Source organism: Haliotis rufescens, unplaced genomic scaffold (genome assembly GCF_023055435.1).
Source record: "Haliotis rufescens isolate VD_foot unplaced genomic scaffold, xgHalRufe1.0.p SCAF_8, whole genome shotgun sequence".
NCBI lineage: Eukaryota > Metazoa > Mollusca > Gastropoda > Lepetellida > Haliotidae > Haliotis > Haliotis rufescens.
Genome location: NW_025964372.1, coordinates 1422048 through 1430408, shown reverse-complemented (window position 1 = coordinate 1430408; position 8361 = coordinate 1422048).

Below are 8361 nucleotides of genomic sequence, written 5' to 3'. Positions count from 1 at the left end.
GTCTACATCGGTTCAGCTGCCTCGCCACTATATCCCATAAATAATTATTTTAATGTGACTATTGTTCCAACAGTGTATTATTTCCCAAGAACAATTTCAGTCAAATACATGTACATGTTCTATCAACAAGAACACGTTCACCATGTGTATCAAGCGTTGTAACCACGTCATCTCGAACTGCACATACAACCGCATGTTTTATTTCGACACAGGGGTAGTTGGTTGTATTTGCGCGTTGGCTTTTCGTCAGGGTTGACTTTTCTATGTAAAAGAATGACCCATACTTTAATTTGTTCTTCTTTATGACGTAAACGCCGGTTCGTTCCCATACAAAGAATACTATATCATAACGCTACTGCCTATTTGCTACTCCACGACAGTGAGTGAGTGAGTGAGTGAGTATGGTTTTACGCCGCTTTTAGCAATATTCCAGCAATATCACGGCGGGGGACACCAGAAATGGGCTTCACACATTGTACCCATGTCGGGAATCGAACCCGGGTCTTCGGCATGACGAGCGAACGCTTTAACCAGTAGGCTACCCGACCGCCCACCGACCACCTCCCACCCCCCACCCCCCACCCCCACCCGTAAATGAACTAACCAATATTGTTTTTAAATTCAGTGTCTTTGACGTTCAAATCGTATCATAGGGTTGGACAACTTCCTACAATTCTCGACCAATGAAGCCATTGTTCAACACCCATCTATATATTAATGATTGAACATTAGTTTTCTGTACTGATTACATACAGATGTAACCAAGTTAAAACATTATGTATTGCATTTGCGTGCATGGATGATTGGTTAAAGGGAGAATGCAAATGGTTTTTTTAAACTGTTTCTAATAACCAGGATATTGGAAATAACTGAACATGGAGAACGCATCAAATTTGTGATAGATGTCACAGGGTAACATTCAACAGGGCCGTTACCTTGTGATCATGCCAACGTTTTTCTTAACAGTTTAGAAAAACTGAATTTTTTTAATAAAATTGAATAAGTAGTGTAAGGCTTTGATTATATGAGACTCTCCGTCCATAGGAATCCCATCTCCATAATCGTCTCTTCTCTCTTATAGTGTACAATGTATAAACTAAACTTTGAACTTGCAATGATGTTTTATTCAGGAAGTATATTTGAATTTGTTGTGCTTATGTTGATGAAAAACACTTGTTAATCGTCAGTAAACAGCTCAAATAAGTCATGCAAGTTTGTAGTGTCTATACAATATCTAGTTGTGCTCTTCGCATATGCGCAGGGAAGCTGTTGAGTAGTCATTCCCGATTAAAAGCTGATTCAATATTGTTTCTCAATTCAATCATTACCTTGGATACATTTACTTTTGCATTATTATGTTACTAACTTAAATAACCTAATAGCCCATGTCAGTGATTTCAAACCACATTTTTGGTGTAACCCAGTCAGTGCCCCACCTCTCGTGTATGATAAAACACTTTAATATTTCGCCCTCGTGATCTAACGTTATGACGTTGCAAGACACCACCATCATCTAATACACAAATGATGAAGTAAATGCCACTCAAAGAAGTTATACATAAATGATGATTCCTGGGCATGTTATTTTTAGGTTCCATTGCCTATACTCTGTTATTACAATTGTTTTTACCGGTCGTTAGCGAATAAGGGGGCTGTTAACAAAAAAAAAAATACACCTTTACAATTTTTTTATAACCATCATAAAACTCAAATCGATGCGCAAATAACTGTGTCCGGTCTACCGCTGGATTTGATGCGGTGGCAGTGTTATGATAACTTCTTTGATAGGCATTTAGAAGTTGGAGTACAAAGTAAGAAAAAGAATTTATGGATGAACAACTTGCTTGATAACGGTGTTAGAACCTACACCAAAACGTCGCTCTTAATTGTAATAAAGAAGTTGTTCATCCATAAATTCCTTTCCTTACTTAGTACTCCAACTTCTAAATGCCTATCAAAGAAGTTATCAAAACACTGCCACCGCATCAAATCCAGCGGTAGACCGGACACAGTTATTTGCGCATCAATTTGATACCTCCCACCGACAGGGTGGGATGGTGGTTCAAAGCGAAACGGACGACACTGTCTGTTGTCTAAAAGATCCTGGGCGGCGCCTTTGATTTTGCTCCAACAGATGTAAACGATGGTCGAGATGGCGTGAAAATAAACAAAGTTAGTTCTTTTTGAATATCAAGGCATCAATTCATCTGGCCCATAGTTTTTTTTAAGATACATGTGTAATATTAATATTCAACATTGACTTGTCAAGTTTACTATAATGTAACAAGCATGAAGAGATAAACACGGATTCTAAGCAAGTCTGAGTTTCTATAATTTAACCTTCACTAAGCTGAAATGTCATGGCAACCGAAAGGAAATTTAAAAGACTGGAAGGCAAAATTCACTTCCCTCTGTGTGTGGGAGGGGTGGTGGGGGTATTGCTACGTGAGATAAAGGAACATTAATTTAATTAATTTAGTGGTATATTTTTGTCTCACCATTTGTCCAAAAGATAAAAGTCAGCGGAGTATGATGCATTAAAACAAACGCCACCCAAACGGGCTTTGAGAAACAGTTAAACATTGAATTAACAGTACTGTAAATTATTTGTTTGATAGATTTCTGTGTGCCATATGTGTAAAACCAAAATGAATTGACAAGGCACTACATCGTCCGTTTTAAAGCTATTCGGCTCATGTTTTGTTATTTTGGAGGGATGCCATTGAAGATTATGAATCTACTCTTATCTCAACACCGACCAGGTGTCCCCTTTTCTGGCAGCCGTCTTCAATTCTTAATACAAAATTAAATAAAAATAAATTGTGTTGTTAAGTTCAGTGTGAGGATCAAGAATACGTTCGCACATATTAGCTTACACTAATAAGTAAACATTATACACTTATCCCTACGTACCTATAAGGTATATGAGTATATATACATTGCTTAGCGTAATATACACAAAGAAAAGGGACAAGTATAAAAATAAAATACATAAAAATGAATAAATGCATATGAGGGTAAAAAATTATGAATAATAGAATAGTTTCTGTGGGTGAACATTTTAAAGCACAATGAACCTCATGAAGTTGCAAAGGTATTACATTCAACTATGTTTATAACGAACACGCTTATAACGAACTGACGGATATAACGAACTATATTTTTGCCCCGACTATTTGCTGTAGTTACGCTATATATATGCCTATAACGAACAACGGCTAAAACGAACTAAAATTAGTGGCCCTTTTGAGTTCGTTATAACCGTAGTTTACTGCATAGTAAAGCACGCTTATAACGAACTGACGGATATAAAGCAATGTATTCAAATATGTGGCAGAGGCATCGCTGAATAAGGTCGGGAGTTCACTACGACGGGTATCATTATAGGAAATGTTTTTATCTATCGGAACAAGCAATACAAAAACCTAGGTTTGCTGGGACTAGTGGGATCCTGTATCAACCCTTTCAATCTCCAACTTGAGGGCGTCACATCTCAGGGGAGCAAGGACGGATCTCTTATGGCGTGGTTGGTTGTTGGTTGGTTTGTTGTTTAACGCCCCACTCAGCAATATTCCAGCTAAATTAAATGACGGCGGTCTGTAAATAATCGAGTCTGGACCAGACAATCCAGTGATTAATATCATGAACATCGATCCACGCAATTGGGATCGATGACATGCATCAAGCAAGTCAGCGAGCCTGACCACCCGATCCCGTTAGTCGCCTTTTACGACGAGCATAGTCGCCTTTTAGGGCAAGCATGGGTTGCTGAAAACCTATTCTACCCCGGAATCTTCACGGGTCTTATGGCGTGGTAGTTGAGCGTAGGGTTCAGTGAATAATTCTGACTTAAACAGTTTATAAGTTCTGAGTGTAGGCATTAACTGAATCCGTTCTGTTGGTCAACAGCATCAATCGTGTGTGTGATCGAGATTGTAGTGAGGGGCCTGTAGCTCAGTGGGTCACACACATCACTGCCCTGAGCTTCCTGAGGGGAGGGTTTAATCCTGCCTTTATTACAGATACTAGGAACGCTTCCCGTCTCGAAGCTATGGGAGATAACTCTGTATGGTAGTTTTGCACAAACTTCATCCTCCAGGACAACACTTGGTATACTGTCAATTTTCGTTGCTTTCCAAATTTTTGCTCTGTGTATGGCATAATCCACATCTTCTCTACTGATTGGAATTGTATACATTTGAGAGAGAGAGGGAGAGGGAGAGAGAGAGAGGGAGAGAGGGAGAGAGAGAGAGAGATAGGGAGAGAGAGAGGGAGAGAGAGAGATAGGGAGAGAGAGAGAGAGGGAGATAGGGAGAGAGAGAGAGAGAGAGAGAGAGAGAGAGAGAGAGAGAGAGAGAGAGAGAGAGAGAGAGAGAGAGACTATTACTGAGCTTCATGACGAAGATTTTCTGTAAACAAACTATTAATATTGTGTCACGTGAGAAATACCCACTATACAGCACAATGACGACGTGATGTTAACCTGAAGTTATTCAGAAAAATTATATATTTTTAATTTCACACCGAAAGCTCATCTTTTCGCGGACACTTTGTAAGCGAGCGAGCGAGTGAGTGAGTTGGGTTTAACGCCCCTTTTAACATTATTCCAGTTATATCACGGCGTTAGTCAGCTTAATGTGGGAGGAAAGCCCGAAGTCATGCCTCATGACACCACCATCATGAAACCGACCTTCATGACACGACCTTCATGACACCGACCCTCATGACACCGACCCTCAAGATACCGACCTTCATTAAACGACCATTATGAAACCGACCCTCATGGCACGACCTTCATGACACCGACCCTCATGACACGACCTTCATGTCACCGACCCTCATGACACGACCCTTATGAAACCGACCCTCATGACACGACCCTCATGACACCGACCCTCATGACACCGACCCTCATGACACGACCCTCATGACACCGACCCTCATGACACCGACCCTCATGACACGACCTTCATGACACGACCTTCATGACACGACCTTCATGACACGACCTTCATGACACGACCTTCATGACACGACCCTCATGACACGACCTTCATGACACGACCTTCATGACACGACCTTCATGACACGACCCTCATGACACGACCTTCATGACACGACCTTCATGACACGACCTTCATGACACGACCTTCATGACACCGACCTTCATGACACCGACCCTCATGACATGACCCTCATGACACGACCTCCATGACACGACCCTCATGACACCGACCCTCATGACACGACCCTCATGACACCGACCCTCATGACACGACCTTCATGACACCGACCCTCATGACACCGACCCTCATGACACGACCTTCATGACACGACCTTCATGACACCGACCCTCATGACACGACCCTCATGACACCGACCCTCATGACACGACCTTCATGACACCGACCCTCATGACACGACCTTCATGACACCGACCCTCATGACACGACCCTCATGACACCGACCCTCATGACACGACCTTCATGACACCGACCCTCATGACACCGACCCTCATGACACGACCTTCATGACACCGACCTTCATGACACCGACCCTCATGACACCGACCCTTATGACGCCGACACTCATGACTCCGATCCTCATGAACCGACCCTCACGGGTGGCCCTTCCTGAGAGCACGGGTCCTTGGGATCAATACAAGTAATAATTGTTAGGATTTTCGACTTAAAATGCAATGATAGTTTGGGATAATTGTTCCCTTTCCCTCAAGAGTGAGAACAGATGTGTTGCAGTAGAAACTATAAATACTAGAGATGCTGGTTTTGACATTCCACATAGGTTACCTTCTTTACCTTGGCCATGTCGCCAAACTACTATTATTCGTACTAATAAAGGTTCAAGACACGTACAAGTCTTTGACTACCACAGTTCCCACCGACAATCTAAGGGTAATCTGGCCTTGGACAACGCAGAGTTGTGTTATTTAGTGTCATTAGGCGCAGGAGTTCCACCAGTTTATCCTTTGGAATTCTTAGCTTCTTGCAAGATTAAGAAACTTTATTGTAATGCTATTATCACAGCTGCTTACTTGCTGAGACAATTACATAATTATCAGAACATCTTGCAAACTCTAAAAAATAATTGAGCTCCTGAAAATGCTGATCTCAAACCAAAATACCTCCTCCCCTTCCCGGAAAATGAATCCCCTCCCAGTGAAACAACAATGTAGGTTCTTGTGTGTATGCTTTTTAAATCTGAGGGACTTTTGCAATCTTAGAAAAGAACCAAGTTCAATTATGTCAAAACGTTTGGTTTTTCAACTTGGTACATCATTATCCAACACGTAAACGTTCACAGGACATTTGAATATGAACTTGGTGACCAAAGATACAGTTAGCTCTTTTTCTTATAAGGTTCAGGACAATTTGTCAAGAATGGAAGCATTTGTCATCTGATGTTTATTGAGAAACCAATATGTGAAATACGTCAATGTGACATAGGACATTTAGGCAAGAAGGAGGCATCCCCATGGGCACCAATTGTGCTCCAATGCTTGTTTGGGATTGGCCGACTCGAAACAGGACAATTTGACCATAAAGTTAACTTAATATTCAGGTATATCGATGATCTTATTTCGTTCAATAATTGTGAGGGGGCGCGGGTGACCGAGTCGTCTAAGGCGCCGCGATTCGCTGTGCAGAGTTGCGTCCCTTGGACACGCCAGAAACCTATGATTGTGGGTTCGAATCTCGGTTCGCCCCGATTATGTTTCTAGGTTTGTCAGCACCATACCCGTGCTCGTGGGTTTCACCTATGTGGTAAACGCCCGAGACCTTCATCACTTCTGGCTTTCCTCCCACATTAAGCTGACACGCCGTGATATAACTGGAATAATCAAAGCGGCGTTAACCCCCACTCACTCACTCATTCAATAATGGTGAAATAGCCAATTCCATTCTACTGATTTACCAACGTGAGTTAGAAATAAAGGAGGATAATGAAACCCCATCATTTGTTTCACAATTTGATCTATTCATAAAGATTCAACGTGACAAAATAATATCCACAAAAGGTCGTTTGAAGATAGCATTAGATCATTAATAATAAAAATGTACAACGATATGAGGTAAGCATTAATACGGTTCAGCTTTTGTCGTTCTTTCCTTCCGATAAAGCCTAAAATTTATCACGAATCCTTTAATGGTAAGGAAGTGTGTGTGTGTCATCTTGCACGTGGTGCCTGTGCCCCAGGTGAAGTGGTATGATATCCAAGATGGGCTTCATTTACAGCTTTCAAATAAAAAGTGTGACATTTGTCATATTTAATGTTTCTTTTTCATAACAAAATCAATACACTTGACACGGGGAGTTTAGAGTCGAGATGACATGTGTACCTGCTGCTCACACATCGGTTGCCATAGCGATGTTATGGCTAGTAGGTACATCTAAAGTGCATGGTTAGCTAAATAGAAGTGTGTGTGTGTGTGTGTTTGTGTTGTGTTGTGTGTGTGTGTTGTGTGTGTGTGTGTGTGTGTGTGTGTGTGTGTGTTGTATGTGTGTGTGTTGTGTGTGTGTGTGTTATCTTTGTACTATTTTATCTTGTAATCATTCACTGATCAATTACATGTTTGTAAACTTGAGGCAAGCTCAACATTTTCAGTTTTTTCTGAAGTATTTAAATATTTTAAAATACACCCAGTCTGACTCCAGTCTTACAGACTAAATAACTAATGTGTTGTCTGCATCAAACGAGAATACCCTGGCGTCTTCCGTCTAGGTTGATAGTTTCTATCTCTTGCAATATTTATGTTGAAAGTGATTGTAGTTCAGCGCGTACCTAAAATATCGATCATATTGTTTATCACATATCAATAAGTTAAAATCCTCAGTTTGATATCTGAGATTAATACCTCCCAGCTTCTGTGCGACGGTTAAGAAGCATGGGCAATAACGTAGAAAGCAAAGGCAATCTGCTCCTATAAACTATGTTATTTGTTCCTTGTGATACAGAAAGCTTGTCCATTGCTATTTGCATAATCGTGAATAGTTTAATTGCCAATTCTAACCATTTCAGCAACAGATTCGAGCGCTAAACAGTATTAAACTTTGTATTTAGAAAAGCACAACATTCGTTCGGTTTTTTTGGGGTGGGGGTGGGGGGGTGGGGGGGAATCCAGCCCGCCCATGAACCACAAGGCTACCTTACCACCCGAGACAGGGCATAACATGTCGAGCTAAATGACGGCGTTGAACAACAGAATCTAGATCTGGACAAGACAATCCAGCAAATGATATGATATGTTTTGATCCCCGCAATAGGGAAACGGTGACATGCTATCGGCCAGGTCACAGAGTATCACCGCCTGGTCTATTAAGTCGTGACTCAATTCTAACTAG